Here is a 22,796-nt window from a genome sequence, read left to right on the forward strand (position 1 = left end):
TTAGATTATTTTGGCAAAATTCTTGAAGTTGTCTCTACAATTAGGAGAGCTCAAAACACTTTCAAATTTAAGGAATTAATTGTGATGTAATTATGAAGAGCTTTAGGAATAACACCAAATATAGCAATATGTGTGAATCCTGAGGATTGGCAAATAGGAGATTAGTGTGGGAACAAGAGAGGAATGTAGGCTTTGGTTCAAAGAGTTATTTTAAAGGAAAAATACTGAAAATAGTGTGATGAAAAACAATAATTCTAATGAAGGAAAAAGCCCATCCATTGTACTCCAGTCATGCTTTCTTATTAGCCATTATAAAGTTGGAGGATGCAGCAGTGTTGACAATAAACCCAGACAAGTAAGGGGGAAGATACAACTTCAATCTCTTCATTAAAATAATGTTTCATGGTTGCACACAGCCACACAAAATGTATTTTCATGCTTACACGTTTCAACCATTTTTGAAAGTCACACAATTGTTTTGCTGATTTAAGTTCCAAATTAATGAAAATACAATGGGATGGGGCAACCTGGGAGGAGAGGAGCCAGGCTTTCCAAGGAAACATTGAAGCATTGCACTGATTACTGTGAAAATTCATTTCAGTTTCACCTCATTTCTTCATTAAGCGTGTTAAAGTAGTTTTTTCTTGGGTTAGCTTCTGCAGGACTCTGTCTTACTTCAGGGGCAGTGGTTTTAAGGACATGGGACAATTTGCAGTGTTATGCTGCTTCACTGCAAGTGCAGTTGCTCCTGGTTGGTGCTGGTGAAAAAGAGGAGAATTTAGACTCCTGAGTTACTCCAGCCTTGTGTAAGTGTAGTGACTTCACACATCGTTTAGTAACAATTGCACCAGGTGAGTGTTTGTTATCTTGGAAATAAACAACCTGAAATACTGAATTCTGGGTCATAACTTAGGAGTTGTAAGCACTTCCTTTACGTGAAGGATTTTGGTTGGTTGGTTTCCATTTGGACATCTGGTCTACAGATAGGCCTTGGCATCTAAAAAGCCACTTTAAGCTGAAATGGGGGCTGACTATTTTGGCTTATTGTAGATATGACACTACCTGCAAAGATCATAATAGAAATAGATCTTGATTCACCATCATTTCCCAAAAGACATTTATATTTTAACAAAACAAACTAAGCAAAGTAACCTTCTCCCAGTTAGCTGCCATGGCATGCCTGGAGTCCCCCATTATGGTGGCTGTTGTATCCAGGCATTTCCTGATCTCTTAAGCATCTATATCTGCATAGCACTGAGCAATTACTATCTCATAATGGTGGAACTGAAGATCAAAAACACTATGTGGGAATTCCAGGGACTAAGTCTTGCAGCCTGTATAGCAATCTTACTCTTCCTTGCCACCTTTTTACCCATAAAACTGAGTACTGAATGCACAGTTGAACACTCTGGCATTTCCTTGCTTGACAAAGCCAATAAATCCCCCAGATAGCTAATGGCAGTGTGTTGGTAAGCAGAATTAAAATCTGATATGACAGTTGTGTAGGAAGGGATACGATCACTTAAAGAAATTCAGGCACTACTGCCTAAGATAACTCTGAGACTGGGAACTTGGATTCCAATCTGTACTTTGCCATAGTTGTTTGTTTTATTTTGTTGTGAGTTGTTTTTTTTGTTGTTGTTGTTTGGTTTTATTTTTTTACATTAGGGAAAACCAAAACCTGCATGTTGTTGTGCAGTTTGGGTAAACTATTTGTTAAATGGCCATCCCACACAGATGTTTAGGAGGATTCAGGTTTTAATAACTGTAAAATGTTTGAGATCATCCTGCTCAGAAGTCCTCACCCAAGCTTCTTGAAGGTGTGGTTAGGACCTTGCAGAAGCAGTCTCAGAAGAATTTTTCTCTTATGTTACACAGTGACAGAGCAAGCTGGGAAATGGAGGGATTTATCCAGTGTATGGATTAATAGGTGGTGGGTCTGTTATTCACAGTCCAGTCCTGCAGTTAGCATGTATTCAGTGGGGGACACAGTTCATCCTGCTGTCTAGTTCCTCCAGGTTTTTCCTGCTCTGGAGTCCCTTGAAGCCTCACTGAGGGCTTCTGTTCCTGCTGGCAGAGGGGGAAAGGATGCTCTGAGCCGGGGTGTGCTCTCCTGTCACTTGTCCCCTCTGTGTGGCACATGTAGCCTTACCATAAGGTTGAAAGGTTGAAAGTTACTGAGCCAATGATCAGCATCTGAGAAGGTGCTTAACTAAAGTGTGTTTTCTTTGATTGTCTTGTGTTTAATAAATTTTATTAATTAATGAGACCGACTCCTCTGTACGGTACATTGGAAGAATTACTGTTCTACCTCACTGTGTAATCATTATCACCATTAATGAGTGTCTTATTCTGTCACCAATATTAATCTAACAAAAGAAACAAATACCTGGCCTGTGCTGTGATGCAGGAGTCAGTAGGTTAAATACTCACTCTGTGAATTTGTGATAAACAGTCCAGCTGATATGGCCAGAGCATGGCTGGGGGGCTGCTTTTAGAGACGCTCAACACATGTAAACGTGCAATGCACAAGCAGCTCTCCTTGCTGGTTGTGTGATGCTGTTTCTGTGAATGGTCCTTCTTCCCTGGCTTTTGGAATCAGCACCTCCCTGAGGATAAAATGCAGAGCAAATCAGTTAGGCACAGCAGAAGATGGGGCATTTTTATACTTTGCCTTTTCATTTAGATTTGATTCCTCAGAAAAGCTGCTTAAATGGTGTTACAACTGCTTTGATACGGACTCTTAATTATGAAAAGGTAGCACCAGTAAATAGTGTTAGGTGAAAAGAGCGCAGAGGGGAGAGGCAATGGGAACCTTGGCTATCAATATGTCAAAAGGATGAGTCCAGAAAGACACACTCAGTGTTACAAATTTCTTGTGATGCCCATGGCAAAGCTATTTTAGCAGCTCTTGAGAAAGGGATGTATGTCTGTCTTATTGGAGTTCCTTGAGGGAATAGATTCAGCACACAGAGGGGAGGAGAGACTGAAGTGAGGCATCTGTCATTTTCTTCCAGTGTTTATGATCCCTTAAAATAAAGATGAAAATTAAAGGAATGTGTTTCTCTCGTATCAAGAGCTCTTATGTTCTTCTTTAACTGGCCTCATGCAGAAGATTTTGGCTGGTTTAGCTGGTTTGCAATTTTTGTGGTGTGCAGCTCTTGTTGGCTTCCCTTGTACCAAAGGCACACGAGCTATTCCTTTGCTGTGGGTGGCACGGAGCAAACAGCTGTGCGTGTGTTGCACTGAATTTAATGTGCATCATGGTAACAGAAGAATCAGTCTGAGGAGAGGCTTCTTTTGCAGCGCTGTTAGCTTTGGGTTTATATTCTTTATTAGCTATCGGAGCGTTTTCATTATTGTGGCTATTGGTTAGACCTCCTCTAACTCCAGTAAAACCAAGAGACGCCGAGTTGCAACACTTGCAATATGCAGTATGCACACACAACCTGGATCAACCTAATTTCAGCACAGCAAACACAAAACAAAAGCTGTATATGACTTCTTAGCCTTTGTGCACATCTGCATTATTATAAATGCTAATATAATTCTGCAATGATAAATAATTAAACAATTATGGTCATGAATCAATAAGTTTAGCACATTTTTTTTCATCAGCAAATTGTACTGTATAAACAAGAAATATAAATTACCAAGTCTAATTTTCACTGAAAATTGTAAGCATTTTATATCTAATAATTAAAAAAGTATTAGAATTCAATGTAAGATACTTAGAACTTTAAAATTTTCTGGTTTTAACCAAACACCATTAGATTGTCATGTTTTATGTTTCTGAATCTGATTAACATTCTGAGATCTGACTTTTGCAATCATTCTCTTTGTTTTCCTCTGCTAAAACCTCCTCGCTCAACCTCTGGTTTCTCCTAAACACAGTTTAGCAGCCTGAATCCGGCTTCAGTTGACCTCATTATGTTGCCTTTAAGAAAATACAACGGTTAAAGAAAAACAGTCAAGTACCTTTCTTGTAAGATTTTGAAAGACCTAGCTATTTTTATCATGTACGAAGCACTTTGCTGCATAAGGTGCAATATGGAGGCAGGGAGAAGAGGAAGCTTTTACCACTCTGTTTGCATTCAATCAGGGGTTGTAGGGTTACCTGTAATCTTTCCCACTCTCAGATCTTTGGCATTTGTAAAGAATCTATCACCCCAAACACTGGCATCTAGCTACATAATTTAAAAATAATCCTGCCCTTCTCTAGAAGTAGGGGTAAAAAGTACTGTGTTTTCAGGAAAAAAAAGTGGAGTTTGATTTTTTCTTTTTTTTTTTTTTTTAAGAAGTTGTGTATGTTTTCTATGCTGAACATCTTGGGTGAACTAAGGATTTGCCCCAAAGGAAGGTACTGCAGAATGGCTGTTCCTGACTGCTCACCATCAGCTTCCTCGATGGTTGTGTTTTAACCCAGGGAAATGCTTGACCTGCTTCTACTGTGTCTTATTCTATCCACAAAACCCCCATTTAGACTTAGCCAAGGCATGTTTGATCAACAGCAGTTTGAGGATGGTGTTAGGCATTGTGACACCAGATCTGAGGGGGACATGACCACCAGGTGCCCATCCCTGCAGTGACAGGGGCCTCTGGGACCCTCTCCCCGGCAGCCAGGGCTCTGTCTCAACCTGCAGGGTGGGCACAAAACAGCGAGGGCTCATCCTCCTGGCATTAACCCAAGGCAGAGCTGGTGGGACTGGTTTGTTGGAGGTGCTGGAGTTTTGCTGCATCACTGTGCTGCAAAAGCTACTCTTCGTGGGAAAATTCGGTGAGCCAATAAACTGGTATTTGTCTGTCTCCCATGTGTGTGGTGGTGTGAACGAGGCACTGCAGTGATGCTTCGTGGTGGCCCCATCTGCCATTCTTCCACAAACAGCCTAAGTGAACCTGCAAAACAATCAGTGGGATGTGAAGAAGGTGACACTGTCCTTCAGAAAACAGGAGAAATCGGGAAGGGAATTTGATACACTACAGTAGGTGCTGTGACCTACTGACGGCAACTTCACCAGGCCTAAGATTAGTTTGGGGTCTAAGATTAGTTTGTCTGCCTTCATAGAGAAGCTTGGAGTGTTAGAGAGGGGACTCTGTCCACTGAAGTGTTAAAGCTTGTTTGCAGGGGTTTTTTTACCAACTAGAAGCCTCAGGAATCTCCACCAAGCTGGGAGATCAAGGACTCTTCCTCTCACTTTTACTGCTTGCTGGCAAGCAATTAGTTATTTGTATTACAGAGAAGCCTCACACAGATAGTGTGTTTAGAAATGTAAGCAAGTATTTTGCCTTCGGGGGGGAAGAAGAAGAAGGAAATATTTTCTTCACCTTCTTGTCTTTATCTCCCTTTTTGTTTACCCTGTCTTCCTCCTTTTGATGAATAAGAGAAAGAAAACTACATATGGAGTCTGAAGATCTTTACTTTGAGTTTCTTCCCTGTGCTGCTGCATCTGCTCCTCTTCTCCTGCTTTCCCAGTGTGCTGTGTTTCCATTTGTGGGTGGAAGTGTCTTTGCCTCTGATGCCAATGTCACTCTTCTTGTGGCAACCAGATTTTGTTTTACTGTATAGCTCTTAGCAACATGTTTCCTGCATTCTGCTCACTCTGTTGTGGAGTTCACACTTTCAAAGTCTAGAGATATAGATTGCTCTGCTTTCACATATATGATTTTGTCAAAACAATTAAAGTCGAATGTTGGAACGCGTTCCTTTTCCTCATGCAGAGTTACTGGGTTTGTGTTTCTCTCTGAAGCAGGTCTTCACCTCCATGAATACTATCCTCCCACTGTTCTCAGATTCCAATATCAAATATTTGCAGAAAATTTTATACATCCATTAGCTCGACCTTTTTTTTTTTTTTTTAGGTGGTTGAAAAACTGTATATTAATTTTCAAGTTACAGTACCTGTATTTAAAGGCACTGATGTGATAAAAGTCCTAGCATTAAATAGGTAGGGCAAATGGTAGAAAATTCTCATTTTCTCTATGATAAATCAGTAGAACCTGTGGGGAAGTAGTAATGCAGCCATACATTTAGCATATTTCATTATTTTTAATGTATCTACATTTAAAACACTCAGATTCCACCTATGAAACTGGATTACAAGATGCACAGCAGGTTTAAAAATATTGTAGAGGTGTTGTTTTCATGCTTCAAATCCCTGAAAAGCCAAATACACTCACTTCTGAAACTAAATCTTGGTTTTCACTGTAAAAAAAAAAAAAAGGAAAATGTTTAATAGCACATATGGCATAATTTCATGTGACATCTGTTTTGTAACAAACAATATTTAGCTCACTTATTTGCTGAATGATACAGTACATGCTGCAAACAAAAAGTCCAATGAACAGTTTTACATAGTTTGTAATATATCAATGTTTATCGCTAAAGAATGCAAAACTTAAACATTTAAGCATGTTATTGATTGTAATATGCAAAACATCGATTCCTGCATGCTGCCAATGCAAAGAAAGTCTACTTGAATGCCTTGTGGGGTATGAAAATTAGGTAGATTTCTGAAAGAATAACTGTCGTCCTCCCACTGGTGACATTTAGGCTTATGCCCCCTCCACCTAATCTGTGTCATCTTCTAGGAGACAGCTGTCAATATATTTAGGATGGTTTAGCTCATAACAGCAGAAATGGTGAGAGCCTATTGGCTTAATTGCATGGAGTGATTGATTCTAATGGAAACAACATTTAGAAACTCAAAACGCACTTTCTGTTGGCAGATCTAATAGAATATCATAATGAATTGGAGCATCAGGCATATACTGTACTTTCTGCAAGGACTGAAAAGGACAGTCAGGGGGTTTTGTGTTGGTTTTTAAATTTGATTTTAATGTTTAAATTATTTGTTTAAATAATAAAACCAAACCATCACAGAGACATAGTCAGACAGAAACCAGAACATCAGAGTGATGCTGAAACCACACACTGGTACAGCAAGTGTCAAAGGAAGACTGTGAAATAAATGCTAGCAATTGCAGTGCTGTGCAATGGCATGAGGTTTCTGGGGCCATGCCTGGTGTCACAATACACTTGGAAAGGATGCCCTGAAAGCAAACTCTGCTGTGGGGACTCAGGTGGGTGCTGTGCACCCAGATGGATGATTTCAGCTCAGCCTCTCCTGTAAACCCAAAGGCTTTCTGGAAGCAGGTGGGCTGTTGCAGACCACAGTCTCTGCTGGGCTGCACCAAGTGGGGGCTGAAGCGTGTCTGGGTTGGAGCAGAGCAGGGTCTCTGCCTTTCTCATGCTCCTTCTTGCTTCTGTGTGTGGCCAGATCATTTTGGAGAGGCCCCCCGTGATGGTTTGCAGGTCTAGGGGAGCCTGGACGTACGGCAGGAAGCTTGTCTGGCACTCTTGGAGGAGGTACCTTGGCACTGTCGGCTGCTCTGGATCTGCAGAACATGCCCCTGCCTGGACAGGCAGAGGAAAGCCTGTGCCAGCTCTGTTCTCCCTGGGGTAGCTGCAAAAGCTCCAGAGCAGTTACTCTATGTTAACTCTCTTCTCTTCTGGCAGTTTTGCACAATAACCTCTTGCCTTTATAGGCTTGGTCAAACTGTAAGTGCATCTGTCTTTAGTCTGGGGTTTCCTCTTCCTCTCTCCCTTTTCTCTCTCAAAAACACTTTATAGAATTCCATTTGCTTCTCCCTGTTGTAATTTCACAGAGATATCTTACTCTTTCCCGAGTATCTGTATGGAAAGTCAGGATTAAAAAATCTTCTGCTTCACTGAAAATGCTGTGCTGTTTGGCCAGAAGCTGATGACATAGTTCTGTCTTTTCTTTTTCTACTCCTTTAAGATCTAGAAAAGTGTAGGTTCTGGGGGGATTAAGATGTGGTTACAGATTAAATGGGTTTTTCCCCCCTTCCCCATAATTAGAAAGGTATGAAGAATCGGATGCAAGATTGAACAGTGTAAATCCTCCAAAATTAAAAACATTTCAGAACTGGAATAAATATTAATAAATTGGATGCATAATGAAATGCTGTAGATATGTAAGGGGAAAAGCAAGCAGGAAAGGAGGGAAGATTTTTATAGACCTTAATTACAGCAGGGTTGTTAGTAAATTTACTGAATTGTAAATGTAAAAGATTCGGATGGCCTGAGTAAAACCACATATTTAAGCCTTCTAAATGAACATTTCTGTTTTTTGAGTAATTTGTACCATCTGTGTCAAAATTCTGAGCCTAAGAAGAAAAAGCAGTGGAACAAATGTTGGTTCCATAAAACAGTCCTAGTTCATTGTTGAAATTGTCACACATTAACATTGCAGGCCATCTGGGTAGACAAAAGACTCTAACCAGATTGCTAAGATGATTTTATTGGTCTGGTATTAATCAGAATGTGGCATAATATTTAAGCAGAAAAAATGATGAGGTGAAGTGGAGTGCCTTTAACTATCCTAACTGTATGGTAGTTGCACAATAATCGTATTACACCATAGAGCACTGTGTTTCTTAGCAAAGTTCCTAATTCTGAAATGTAAATAACAAGCTATGTGATATTTCCAATTTATAGTTTAAAATAAAATATGAAACTTAAAGAAGTAATGACTGTTGGCATATTGCAATGTGGAGATTTAAAGGCCACAGCATGGTTGTATTAAATTGCGGTATAGCCACAATCATGTTGGAATTAACTTTAATTTCTTTTTGTAACATTGTAAATCAGATTACACTTCATCTCAAAGAATCCAGAACTCGTGATTTACAATTGATTTTCTGCATTTTGAATCTCTACACAATGCAGCAGCTTGCCTTCTCCCCAGGATCTAGAGATGACGGGTATGTATGTGCATGTACGTGTGTGTTTCATTTGTTCTCAGAAATCTTCATCTGCTTTCTCACCTTTCACAGGCAATTGGAAAAGTCTCACTTTTTAATGTTCTCCATGACATTGCCTCTTTCTAGTTTCCACCTATGATTCTCGGAAGACAGTGAGTGTTTATGCTCACCTCTTCCCACCCCTTTGAAAACTCTGCCTGCCCTCCTGTGCCGAATCTGACTCGATGCCAGCAATGCCTCTGAGCAGAGACCCCTCCAAGCACTGTGGTAAACTTGCTCCTGGGAATGTTTTGCGCTTTGTCTGATGTGTTTGCTGTGAGAGTTACCCTTCTGAGGGAGGCAGGTGGTGGAGAGCCCTGTGAGGGTGCAGGCAGGGCTCCCTCCAAAGCTGCTTCGAGACAGACGGACCCTGCCTCGCGTAGGAGACCAAGGGTCTGGCAAGGTGGGAAGTGGGGACTCCATCGTTAGGTTCAAGTGTAGCTGTGCCCTGTCCCTTGCTGAGGAAGGCTGTGCAGGTCCCTGCCTGCAGCAGACATTGCTGCCCTGGTCTCACTGTGTTCCCGGGGTCAGGAGAGCCCAGCTGCACCTGCGTGCTGCCCTCAGCGCCTGCATGGCCAGCGCTGCCTGAATGCAAGGCTTGGGTGCCAGTTGGGATTCAGACAGAGGCCAGAGATTTTCCTATTTGTAAAATGTTTCTGGTCCTGATTATTATATAGAGTGCATTCTGTGGAAGCAGCTGTAGCACACTCTTGTGCCATTTTCCTGGCACAAAATATATGGTTGGATGGTTTCTGCTCTGTAGTTTTGTATGAATTTTTCACTGTCTATCTCCCCCCCCCAAAAAAAAAAAAGAATAGAGAACAGTCATTTCCTATACAAAACTTGTATTAGAAAGAGACTTAAATTTTCTGAAGTAATGGTAGAATAGTACTGGGGTAATTAAACAGGGTACCTGATGCAGTTAAATAGCACAGATGCCAAATTAATTTCGGATATTTTTGCTTTTTGACTTCAGTTTTAAGTTATTAATGTGAGAGCAAATGAAATGGGAGGAAAAAAGAGGAATGAACAAATTGAAGGACTGGAGTGGAAGGCAGGATTATCTAGCAGGAGAAGAATGAGGGTGAGGGCAGTCAGACCAAAACATGAGGTTGGAAGGCAAAAGGTTTGGACCAAGAAGTTGCAAACTGTGGCCAGCATTTAGACTGTGCTCTGGCTCATGGAAGAGCTGTGAGACTGAGGAGAGCTGTACATGGTCTGAGGGGTCTGCCTGGGGCCGTGCTGGGTATTTGCTTTGTTCCAAACCTCTCTCCTTGGGGAAGATCTGGAACTGAGCAAAAACAACTGAGCCCCTCAAGCTCTGTGAGCTGAGTTCATTGCCTGGGCAGGAGAGGTCCTGGTTAATGTCTTAATATTTTCTGTGTGAATTATGCATTGCTCAGTCTTCAGATTTTCTGGGAGATGAGTGACCCAAAGGCACGTACCATGTCCTTGTCTCTGGCTGCCCGTGATCCTCTGGAAACATCTCTCATGGGCCAGTGTTTGTTTGTGACAGACCAACAGAGTATTTGTCTGGAGATGAGGTGATCTTAAATGTGAGGGAGACAATATTTCTAAGCATCAATACTTTGGGTAATTGTATTGCTTGATCTTCTGGTGATATGCTGCTTGGCATAAACTTTAAAGGAGATTTTCCAACTTTACCAGCAGTTTTTATTTTTTCACTCAGTTCTCATTAATCTTACATTTGAGTGTTTAGAAATGCTAAATACCAGTGTTAAAAGATGACTGGAATCTTTTCTATTTGATCAAAGATTTTTCATGGTTTTGCCTATTTAATAAAAGAATTATCAACCATTGCTGTGGAATTATACAGTGTAGTGTAAAGTATGCCTAATTAAACAAAACACTTGGGATTGTCAGCCTCACAGTGCTGGCCTGGTCCTTGATGACAGATAGCAATGGTGAGAAAATGTCACCACAGCCACCCCAGTGTTGCGCTATCAGCCACATACAAGTGAAATGTGGATTAAAATGCTATTAACATAGCCAATTAAACATAGGCATAAACAAACCAGTTAAATCAATAATCCTAGCTGCTGTGTTACAGAGCTGGTGCTTTGCTGTGGCTCACTTTGCCCATCTAAGGACTGCCCAGAACAGCAAACATGAAGCCAAGATGTTTCTCATGGCAGTGGTGAGGATGTTGCCCCAGAGCAAGGGCTGACCACCCCTTCACAGCATGGACTGGCAAAGCCATATCGGGGGTTAAATATTATTTTCTTTCCTAGATAAAATATGTTGGGTTGTTTTTTTTTTTTTTCTTCTCTCAGAATCCATTTTTTACTGTTACATTTGACATGTGTTCCAGGTCTCATGGACTCAGTGTCTCTGTAGATGCTGTAATTGGTCCTTGTGGCTGAGATGTCAGTCTGGCCAAGGCCAGCAAAAATCATGAGCCATCTGAAAGGGAGATTTCATAGGTCACAAGTAGGTTAGCAGCAAAATAGAGAGAGATAGTGTGCTAGTTCACAGTAGAATAGCAAACTGTTTCCAGGTCTTGCACATGGTCACCATGTCTAGCAGGCCCATTTGATGCTTTCTCATTTTTTTTCATGAATGCTAACCATGGTTAGGCTTGCATTTCTCCATCCTGGAATTATGAAGGTCCCCACCTCCTGTACCTTTACTTTAAATGTCTGTTTATTTAAATTAATCATTTAAATTATCATTTTGTGATATTTCAGTGTCATCTCCATACCAGGTCTTCTGCTTTAGATCAGTATAAATTTGTTTATTTTTCTGTTAAATGTAGAAACTAAACTCCATATGTGTTCTTTTCTGGACTATGAAAGACAGACTATGAATGAGAAGGTTGTATATGCTGTGAATTTTCCAGGTGTTAAACCTAATTTCTCTTCCTGGTCAACTGGCTTAATCCTTTAGTCCTAAAGGATTAAATGCTACCTATAGTAGATCTCTTCCTGATGTCAAAAGATTTCTCTGGATGGCTGATATCCTAAAGCCCAAAGCCAGCAAAATAATTCCTCTGCAAAAAGACAGCATTGCTTTATTGAAACCCCCATTTCAACAATGAGGTGAAGCATCACTGCTCTATTTATCTCTTAAGACCACCTTCTTAATCACTACTCTATTTATCTCCTAAGACCACCTTCTTAATAATGGCTGTAGGCTTGACAATAACAAGAGAGCACTGGGTATTTTCACTCTGAGATTTCTCATAAGAACAAAGAAGTGATGAGATTTCCTCTTGACTCTTCATCTGAATCCATTTAAAAATACAGAATGAATTTTTATTTATAAATGTTTATTTTTTCTGTAGTGATTAAAAGAAGTGATTTTTAAACAACAGACGGAGAAAAAATTATTCTTTATTTTTTAAACAACAAATACAAGCATATTCGGGTTCTCTTCAAGAGAGTACTTTTTGTGGTTGTTAAGAAACCTATTAGGAAGGCCACTTTGATAGTGTGTTGGATTTTGTCCAATTAATGCCCTTTAAAAGCATCTTGATGGAAAACAATGGGGCAAAAGAAGGCAAAATCCCTGTTTCCAAAGCCAGCCAGGCAGGAGGTTAATGGTGGGCCACATCATAGGAATACCACACTGTGTGTAAACACCCAGCTTTCAAGAGCTCTTCTACCACTGTGATGGCCCAGTAGATGTTTTCGTGTTTTCTGAGCTCCTGTGTTTCCATGTAGTGTAAGGCATGTAAATTCAAACTGGTTTACTCCTTTGGATAGCAGTTGGGATGAGTCCATGGCTGACTGCTGTGTTGGGGGCTGACCTTCTGGCAGTGTATAAAAATAAAAAAAAATATGTTATTATTCTCAAGGTTATTCTCAAAAGTTAAAGGCAGGGAGACAAAAAGGCACCTAAGGGAAGTAAAATTGCTTTTGTGTGAAACCAGAGGCCAGCCCAACCCTGCTGCCTGGTTGGGCATGGGAGTGGCTGTATGTCACCAGCCTCGTTGGCAAGGTGCTTTCTGTGCTTTGTGGTGCTGCAGGTTGGCTGAAGTCCTACCTCAGATGTCTGTGGTGTGCTGAGAGCACGTTGCAGGTGGAGCACAGCCTGGACCTGCATCTCTTCTCCTACTGATTCTTCATTTGGATGTTGCAGGATCAGGCTCTACCAATTAGAAAATGAATGAAGAGCCTGATTAGAGCTTTAAATGGGATTCTTGAGACTTTTGTTTGTACCTGAGGCAGTATGTATGCTGAAATTAAACAGCAACCACTTTTGGCATGCTTCCTTCCTTCGTATAATCTCTCTAGCAGGCTGTGTTTTCTTACTGTAAATCTCTCTTGTATGTATGTATTTATTTATTTATATTCAGAAACCTCATGTGTGTATATGCAGTTCTGGGGAGGAGTCATGATCCAGTGATGCAGTGGGTCATCCTGCCCCACCGGTGCATGGAGGGAATTTGAGGTTGCTGCCTGCCCTGCTCCTGTCCCATTTTAGCTACTGCTGCTGTGGTTTGGGGCATTTCTGGGAGCTTACTGACCTACTGATGGGTTCTGTGGCCCATCCTGGCTCTGAACCAGGGCCATGGGAAGTTATGGTGAGGTCTTCTGTTGGTTTCTCTTGGTGTCCAGCCCTACTGCTCCTGAGGAGCCTATCCACACTACCTGATGGCCCAGCTGCTGTCTTGGGCAATGCTCCTACTTCCTTTCAAATAAGTCCTTACCATATCCTAAAAGGAAACTCTTTGAAGATCATGGGTGATTGGCACTCTTCTAAGCAACAGTCTTTATAGGTAAAATCATGTGGATATGAGGGTATTTGTCTTGCAATAGTGAAGTCAAGAAAAAGAATAAATTGGGGGGAAAGAGGAAAAGAGATAAATAAGGGAGAAGTGGTTTGGAAGCTGGCACTGACTGAGGAGGGAGAAGGCTGCTGGGAAACCCTGCCTGCAATAGGAGTTGCATGAGGGGAGAGGTTCTGACTGGAAGAAACTCAGAGGTTAGAAACAGCTGCTGAGCACTGTGGTGTGTTTTCCTGGGAGGCCAAAGCCTGCCCATGGAATGCTTCAGCTCGGAGGGAATGCAAACATTGTGCTGGGCTTTTCCTCTGGGCTGTGCACTTTGGTCTTTGTAGCTCGTATTTAACGCTGGGTAGTGACATTGCTACTGCTTTGTTGGGCTGTCAAGACCACTGGGAAATGCAAGCCAATTCAGCTTTAAGTGTATTCCTCTTTTTTTAACTTCTTTTTTTTTTTCTTTTAAATATTTTTTTCCTGTAGGCCGTCTAACAGTAAATTAAGCTTTTGCATGTGGTTATTACTTCATGACAAGGGATGATGAAGCGCTTAGGAATTTCTGTAAGTTTAAAATTATCTTTACATTGGCCCCTGTTAAGATTTCTGACAATTGCCGTTAATCTTTAGTCTGGGGAAAAAGGCTTTTTCCACACCATATGGACTAGACCAGATTTATCTGCTGCCTGTTGTCCTTCATGGGACATGAGGCACATTCTCTTGAGTGATGGATCATCTACGGATGTGTCGTAGCAAGAGCATGTTGGTGTGCACACACAGTTGACAAAGTCCTACACACCTGCATTTAGTCAATGTACTTGTGGTGCATTTTGGTATTTCACCTCCCCGTCTGTACTTGGTGTGCGTTTTCACAGCCCTGTTTCACTGGCTGCATGAACATCACTGCACTGGAGATCAGCTGCTTGCACAATGTGCTCGGTGAAGCCTCTTATTTCTCAACTGCAAATTGGTGCAAATGTGGGCCATCAAAAGCTGTGATTGACTCCAGACCAAGGCTGTGCCTCGCAAACCCTTCATGCACTGTTGAGGGCTGGGGTTTTTGTTCTTTGATACTTGTGTTTTGTAAGAGCTTCCTGGCAACATCAGCAGCACAGAGTCAACTTTTTGTTAATTTATTTCTAATAAGGAAGGTATCTTTGTGGCCAGAGAATTGAGAACTCCAAGCTCTGGTTTTTTCATGAGGACAGACATATTTGAATGTGTGGAAATATTTCCAGAGTGTGGTCTGCTCGCTGATCATTTCCTTCAAACATCCAGAGCTGCATGTTGCTAACAGCATGTGATCAAGGTGCTTGTACCACTGTGGCTGTTCTGGTGTGTGGCAACTTCTTTCTCTTATTTTAATCCACAAGTGAAACACAGCTCTTGAAATGGTCACACAGTCCTGTTTTCCATGAGACCAGTGGGTCAGGAGATGAACAGAGCGTTGTGTTCCAGAATACAGAACATTAACATTGGCGTAAGTGGGATCAAAGTGTGTGCAAAACTTTAAATGCAGTTCATCAATTTAAAAAAAAAATATAATTTTCCCTTTCAGAATTGTGGTGTCTGGCATTGAAAATCAATTGAGATATTTATGTCCTGTAGCAGTTGATTTCCAAGCAATTAGAGGAAAACACAAGTATTTGCAAGTTTTGTATTTTTTTTTCAGTTGTGTTTGCTTCTTGGATAATTTTATCCATGAAGACTCCTTTACCATTCTGTCTTGTCGACTCAGCTGAGTTAAAATTAAAGCATAAAATGAAATGTTTATTTAATCATGACGATGTTCTTAAAAACTTGAGAGTTTTCTTGTGTCACTAAAAAAGTGCATTCAAAACTTCCTGAACTTCTTAAAATGCATCCTCAACACTGATAATTAATGAAGATATACTAAATAGTAATGCAGCATTTAGTCTGTATTTGAATAATTAGAAATTTAAAGTAAATTCTCCTAGTGTGTCGAATATGCTTAACTTTAGGATAAAAAAAAAACAACAAAAAACCAAACCAAACTGATAAAATGATCAGATCTTTTCCACAAGAGTATTTCTACCTGTTTTAAATTCTGAGAAAACAACAATTTTAACTATAATATTTTTTTTGAGAGAGGAATAAAAAACTGTTCAGTGCTCAATTGAAGGCTTTTATACAGAAAGTATGAAACACTTTTAATGGGAAGGAAAACTGAATCCAGTAGTGGGATTCATACAGCTTGGTTAGTTACACAAATAGTAATTCATTCAGGTCCTCTGACCAGGTTTTATTCTCCTGTTTGACTCTGCAGACTGGCATCCCATTGCTGTAGCAAAGCAAAGACTGAATAATGCCAATAATTTCAGACTCTTCCTTGATATGTTAAATTTGTCAGATAAGAATATATTTGACTCTAGATTCTGAACCTGGCTCTTAATATATGTATAATTTTATACCATATGTGAGAACACTGACCATGGCAAAGCAAATGAAGTGTTAATTATCCAGAAAGAGCTTAGTTCTTCCCAGTGATGGATAACGCTGCCCAGATTCAGAAATGGACTTATTTATGTGATTAAAGTTAAGCACATGCTTAATCTCATTGATCTGTACCATCAATAACAGTTTATCAATTCGGAACAGCAATTGGTGTTGCAAACACAAAGGAAAGATGAGTGGGGTCTTTGCCTTGACTTTGCCCACTGAATTTCTTGTGGGCTGGAATGTGGAAACAGCAAATGGTTATTGCTTGGAGAAGGACTTTGGTGACTTCAAAATTCTTCACTGTCATTGGTCTTTCCACTTTTTATTTCACAAGGGTGAAGTTTTGAACATTTTGAACCAAATAGGTTTGGGCAGAAACTGTTTCAAATGAGGGGATGCAAGCTAAGGAATAATCAGACTGGTAAGCACTCTCAATGGCAGAGAATATTAAAATAAAAAAATTACAAAGGAAAGATAAAAATTCTAGGGCTGGATGTCTGCAATGAGACAAATAACAACCAATAGCATGCATTTGTAGCCTGTTGTAACTGGGGAAATAAATAGGGATATAACGGTGCCCTCTAGACCTGCTGCTTTTGCTGGTGTGCATGTGTCCCTTGCATACTTGGAAATATAAATGCCATGGTGCCAATATCTAATAACATTTGAGTGCATGTTCATTTGAACTGCTTAGATGAGGGGCATAAAACTAACATACACTACTGGAAAGCTAATTATGTCTTTCTGGGCTACTTTTGAGGCCTTTTTTTCGTTGTTTCTGAAGTATTTCTTCTGCAGAATAGCCTTTATCTGTTCTTAAAATGGACAGGAGAGGCAAGAAAATTTCTTGTCTAGGATGCTTACCTTTTGGTTTTCCGTTTAAGTTATTCTTTTTTGGCAGAGAATTAACTCTTTCCAAAGGTTTTTTCAGTAGTGCATGTTAACACCTATGATCACCTTTCATAGCTTTGCTAGAAAGGTCTTTATTCATAAAGCACCTGTGCTGGAACCCAATAAAAGCACTTTCATCATTGATAGAACTGCAGTAGTTTCAGTGAACAGAAATCAGCTTTAACTTTTTTGTGGCTCAAACATAAGCATTCTTGGTTAGCCTTGAGACTATTGATAACAGAAGAAAGGTACCATCACCTACTCACCTTTATTATTAATGGAGTTAAATAAACCTGCTGTCGTTCCTTGCTCTTCAGTTAGAATAAAAACAAAATTAGAACCATTATGGTGCATTAATATATATTTTCAAATGTGGAGGGGTGAGATGGAAAATCCCTAGAAGGCTTTTCCTGCAGAAAGGTTTACTTTGGGTGGAAGGATAAGAAAGCTCAAGGGAAGAAACTACATTGACTTTTGTAATGACTTGCATTCCAGCTAAATAGATCTCACTATCCTAAAGCCAGTTTCTGGGTTGATGGGTAATGCTTGGTTTTGATGGCATTTTATTTGAGAATGTGCAGTGTGAAGAATATATTTCTTTTCCTCTTAATCACCAAGAAATCACTAATGAATTCATTCAACTCTTGGTACCATGTTTTGTGAAGGTTGTTGAGGAGGGAAAGTAACACAGCAGGAACCCAGTTCCTTGAAGGTGATATGAATGTCAGATTTATGTGGTGATAAGATACATTTGACCTGTATCCTGGAAAGTACAAACTAAACAAGATTGCTCAGTTCTAAAGTTTTCTCACAAAGGCAGAGGCAAAGGAAAACCAACCTTTTTAACCCAAGGTCTTCCCAAAAGTATTTAAAACTTTCTGGGGTAGTTTGAGGCTAATTTTAAGGAGATATGCATGGCTTTATTTTTTTGGTTAATAAATTATACTTAATTTTAATGAGAGAGCTCAAACAAGGTAAGTAGCATACGAAGCTTGGCATTTTTTTATCTACCAATGTAAAAGAAAAACCATGCAGGTACTCTGAGGCAAGTTGCACATCTTCTGTTTTTATTCCTCTGCTTGCTAGCTAGTGAGTGATAGGCTGAGAAATGCAACATCATCTATTTCTTTTGTGCTCTTGGTTACCATAGAGCATATGCAACATACAGCAAAACACAAACATTTCCTGCTTTGTTTTCTTGGCAGTTTTCTGAATTCAGTATTTTGGAATTAAAATGAAATAGTGTGAATCAATGTAGAGCACACAGAACACCTCGTTTCTTGATCCTCTGATGAGCATTTTTAGAAAAAAACTGCTGAAATATGCATCGTAATCAATCTGATGAACAACCAATGGAGAAGGCTTTTAAATATTTAAGAATCTCTGTGTTGTAGAGAATAGCACAATTTTTTTAAATGAGACTACAAGTTCTTATAGTCCATCAGAGTAGTCCTCCATAGAAGAATTTCGTGGCAGAAGGCTTAAAATACTTAATCCAATCTGACCTACGTTGGGATCTGATGTGGCCTCCCTGAAGTACATCGATAATCTTATTTCAGCTCCCAGGAGTGACCATCGCTTCCCTCCTTCCCTCCTCCAGTGAGACTTGCTCTCGATTGCCCTGTGCATCTGCCTCAATTTCCTCTCTTATTCTTGTGGGAAATATTTCCCTAATTGCTTATAATTTCCCCCCAGCCATGAATGACACCTTCCTCTGTGCCTTGGAGGGCAGCCTCTGGCCGGCTCCCACCCACAGCACTCCCAGGCCCACAGCCCTCTGGGTTTGGCATCACCCTGCTCCGTGAGCTCCTGTGAACTCCCCAGCGTCACAGGGTAATCCAGCTTTTAAACAAAAGGCATAATTAATATTAAAACACTCTGAGCAAGAGTGCAGCTTTGTAAATAACAATTTGTCATTATAGGAAGTGGCTTTTGCAAGGCTTGAATAAGGTAATATTTTTGGGTGATGCTTCAGTGAAGAGGTTTTCTGGAAATCTGTGATTTACCTGTTACTAATATTGTGCTATTTAACAAGCAGGAAGCAGCGTGTGAGAACAATAATAGTAATCTTAGTTAGAATGGTTTTGATGAAAGTACGCTTTAATTCACTAATTATGGCAGCTAAAAGGCATTTTTACATTCAGTGTTAAAATCAGTGTATCTGTATTTTTACCTCACTCTTCCAGCTGCAGAACTCTTTTTCTAACATGTTTTTAGTCATGTTATGCAAATGCCTGTTTAAATTACTAGGAGTATTTGTTTTCTATTTCTGCCCTGTAAAACATAATTTTAATACAAGTTATTTGTGAAATGCACATTGTAAAAGGAAATAAGGTTTCAGATGGCATTTCTATGATAATTTTACTGCAAATGTTGACCATGTTTTTGTATTTGTCTGTAGAAGGCAATGCAGGCTGTACATAAGGCATATTTCAAAGATCTAATATTGTATGTGACTAAATTAGTGAAGTAGCGTTGGCTTCCCTTTGAACAGTTAGTCTGGCACTAATCATATGGAGTAAAATAGATCACTGCCTCGCGTTCATTTTGTGGGAGGCAGTTGCTGTGGCACACTGAGCTGAACCGAGCCCTGCTGCAAAGATCCAGTGCCCTTTCCCAGCTCTCCCTCCCAGCTGTGCCTCCCTGGGGTCTCGGGGTGTCCCTGTGCTGTGGGAGCCGGGCGCTCTCCCCCAGGATGAACAGGAGTTACAGGCTGGGCAGCCGAGCCTGTGGAATGCACTCGGCTGGCACCGCGCAACGAGGGTGTAATGTATGTAAATAGGGGGTAGCAAATGCATGAGCAAGTGAGTCAAGGTGAAGGATGTGCTGAATACCGAAAAACTGACTGTGGTGCTCCGCCAGTGCGGGGAAACTTGGGAAGCTTGGCGGGGTCTGAAGGGGTGAGCCCCCCGGAAAAGTGCTTTGTGAATTCCCAGCCAAAACCTTCGCCCTGCCTCATTACATGCAAAGCTGCAATTAAAATCACACTTTCCACTTTAGATTGATTTGCTTAATAAAGAAAGGTTAGTTGCATTTAAAAAATGTATGGGCGAGTTTGCTGCATGTGGGGAGAATAACGGATATTGCTGGAAAGAGATTGCTCTTCATAAAACATCTCCATTTCAATGGCACACTGTATTTTTGTTTGGCTTGATCCTCAGCTTCTGAATCCAAATGGAAATTTTTTTAAAACAAAAAGAGGATTCTGGAGGTGGTATCCCGTTGTTTGTGTCTCTGTCGCACTTTTCCATCAAATGATTTGTACTAGACTGAAGTTTGACGAACCCGCTGTAGTGTCACGAAGAAAAAGCTTCCTCATAAAATCAAAAACATATAGCAGATGCATGTTTTATTGAACACGACTAAAAATAGCGCTTTAAACCCTTACTCTGTCTGTAATGCTCTTTAAGTATCTTTTGAACACTGCCTTCATTATTAAGTCTCTGAGCTTCCGAAATAATTCTGATTCTTTCTCTTCCACAGACCTTATTTTTCAAAGCAGTTGATGTTTGTTTCCTGTTTTGCATGTGTGTATGGTGAGTGAGTTGTCAGTCAGCTGTTGACTCTTTGGTCGTGTTAGACAAGATCCTGAGCCTACGTCCGTAAGCAAATTCCAGACACATTATCATGAATATATTTTGAGATTCTTTAAGGATCTTAATAGAAACTAAGATGAGATATTTTGCCTGTTGCTGACGCAATGATCAAAGTCAGGGTGAGGGGAGGAGAGTTTTCTCTCTGCCTGTTGTCACCCCCATGCTGACCAGTGTGATTCAACCTGCACAGCCCTTCTGGCTTCTCTTTGCCTTTGCCCATTACAAAAGAAGGTGAAAGCAAGATGCAGCAAGACTCCTGGATTCACAAAAGCAGGGAAGTCAAGAGGTGCTAAGAAAGTGAGGACCAGGAGGTGATATAAACCAGCTAGTAGGAAATATTGAGTCAAGATTTTTTTTTTTTTTTGGTAGAATAGAAAATTGAATAAATATTTTTTACAATCGAATATGTTATTGGTACTGCATGACATTATAAATAGCAGTTACTGAGAGATGACATGCAAAGCTACAGTTTTATGTCATTGTGGTTTGAAATACAGCTAAAAATGGCAGGTTTTGGCTTTAAAGGATTCAGCTCAAATATGACATTTCTTCCCTTCCTGAAACCTTCCTGTTACTGAGAGACATCAAGAACATGTTGTTCTTTTCTTTTTCTTAAATGGAGTTTAGTATCACCAGTGACACAAGACTCGTTTCTCTTGTTGAATTCTCCATCAGGCTGATGGGTGCAAGCTTTCAGCACTCATTTCTGGCTTTTGCTTTTGGCTGTGCAAATTAGAAGTAACGTTTTGCCTTTTTTTTACTTCTAGCCTTGCAATGTGAATAAACACTGCTGCTACTTGATCACAGAATGGGTTAGGTTGGAAAGGACCACTGGAGGTCATCTAGTCCAACCTCCCTGTTCAAACAGGGTCTCCTAGAGGGGGGGGAACACTGAGGATTGTGTCCAGATGGCTTTTGAGGGAGGAAGATTCCAGGAAAGAAGACTCCATGCAGCTGCCTACCTGTACACACAAAAGCAAAGGGGTTATATGTAAAATTTTTTTTCTCTTTTCTTGCAGATTGCAAAAAGTAAACCCATCTTTTTTTTTTTTTTAAGAAAGAAAAAGGGTTAAATGAAAAACAGTTATCTTGTAGAAAGCTGTCTAAACCAAGACTTGTGAAGCTTTGTGAGCATGGGCAGGGTGAGAGCAGCTCTGACCTGTAGAGTCTGCAGCTGTTTAGCCTGGGAGGGCTTTTGGGTGTGCTGCTTCCACTCCCATTTCAATTTGGGATGAGTCTTATGACTCTGATAATTAATTTATAACCATCTGATATATTGCCTTCTAGCTTCCATAGTTTCACAACAAAGTGTCCTTGGACAATGTGAAGGTACTTGTCCTCATTCAGGGCTGTATATGTGCTTTATAAAAAAAATCTTAATTGTTATATTACATATGCAAATAAAAAAAAAAAAAAACAACTACCCAGATATCTACCAAGACAAATTAGCTGGAAAATATTTAATTTTGGAGCTAAAGGGCTGAAAATAAATGACACATATCCTTTAAAGAAGTTTTCAAAAAACTGAGTCTTGATGTAAAGCAAGTGATTACTTGCAGCTATACCCTTGCAAGTAATTTTGATTAGAAATGTGTAAACATAGGAGTCTGTTCTAGAAGTGCATGAAACTGTCATGCTGCTGCCTCTGTGCTGCAGGACAGGGGGAAATGAAACTAAATTTGGATTTGCTGTCTTTCTCAGCATATTGCAGACTGGTGTGGCTGAATGGAGCCCAGTCTAAGTCTCTAAGAGTGGATGATATATTAAGACAAGAGTGTATTACGCGGTAAGAGATTAACAATGAGTCTGAAAAGGTATTGTGAATGTTAAAATCGCACTGACTAAAATATACTGAGGTTAAAATACAGGGTAACTTTACAAATCACTATTAATTTCTTTGGCTTTCATTGCAATAACATTGATTTAATTCATTAGATTCCTTTCTAAATCTATATTTCAGTTTTAGAGTTGTCAGTTTCTGTTAATGACAATTTTGCCCATCTGTTCTAATACGAAAATGAGGCTTCATGCAGGAGACATGATAGATCTCTAATAGTTGAAGAAGTAAGAATCTTAAAGGTATTTCATTTGGATTAGATCCACTTTGATGTGATTCACCCTTGAAATTAGGCTGAGTACTAAAAACTTTTAACTGTATAATCAAAAAACAAAAGTGTCATATCTTGTCATTTAGGGCCCTGTCTATTTCATAATTTACAGAAAAAATTTCAAAACATTCCCACTCATTCTCTTTCTAATGACAGAGCCATAATTTTGGGTGTCAG

At 40.0% G+C, this 22,796-nt stretch overlaps 1 long non-coding RNA gene across 1 annotated transcript; it reads right to left on the minus strand.

Moving 5' to 3' along the window:
- Window positions 1-944: 944 nt before the first annotated feature.
- On the minus strand, window positions 945-4,526 carry LOC116793599. The gene is made up of 3 exons (XR_004359533.1): window positions 4,393-4,526; window positions 2,434-2,609; window positions 945-1,062 (listed from the first exon to the last, which is right to left on the minus strand). It is a non-coding gene; the product is annotated as an uncharacterized LOC116793599 (long non-coding RNA).
- Window positions 4,527-22,796: the final 18,270 nt, after the last annotated feature.

This window comes from Chiroxiphia lanceolata, chromosome 13, assembly GCF_009829145.1.
Source record: "Chiroxiphia lanceolata isolate bChiLan1 chromosome 13, bChiLan1.pri, whole genome shotgun sequence".
Classification (NCBI taxonomy): domain Eukaryota; kingdom Metazoa; phylum Chordata; class Aves; order Passeriformes; family Pipridae; genus Chiroxiphia; species Chiroxiphia lanceolata.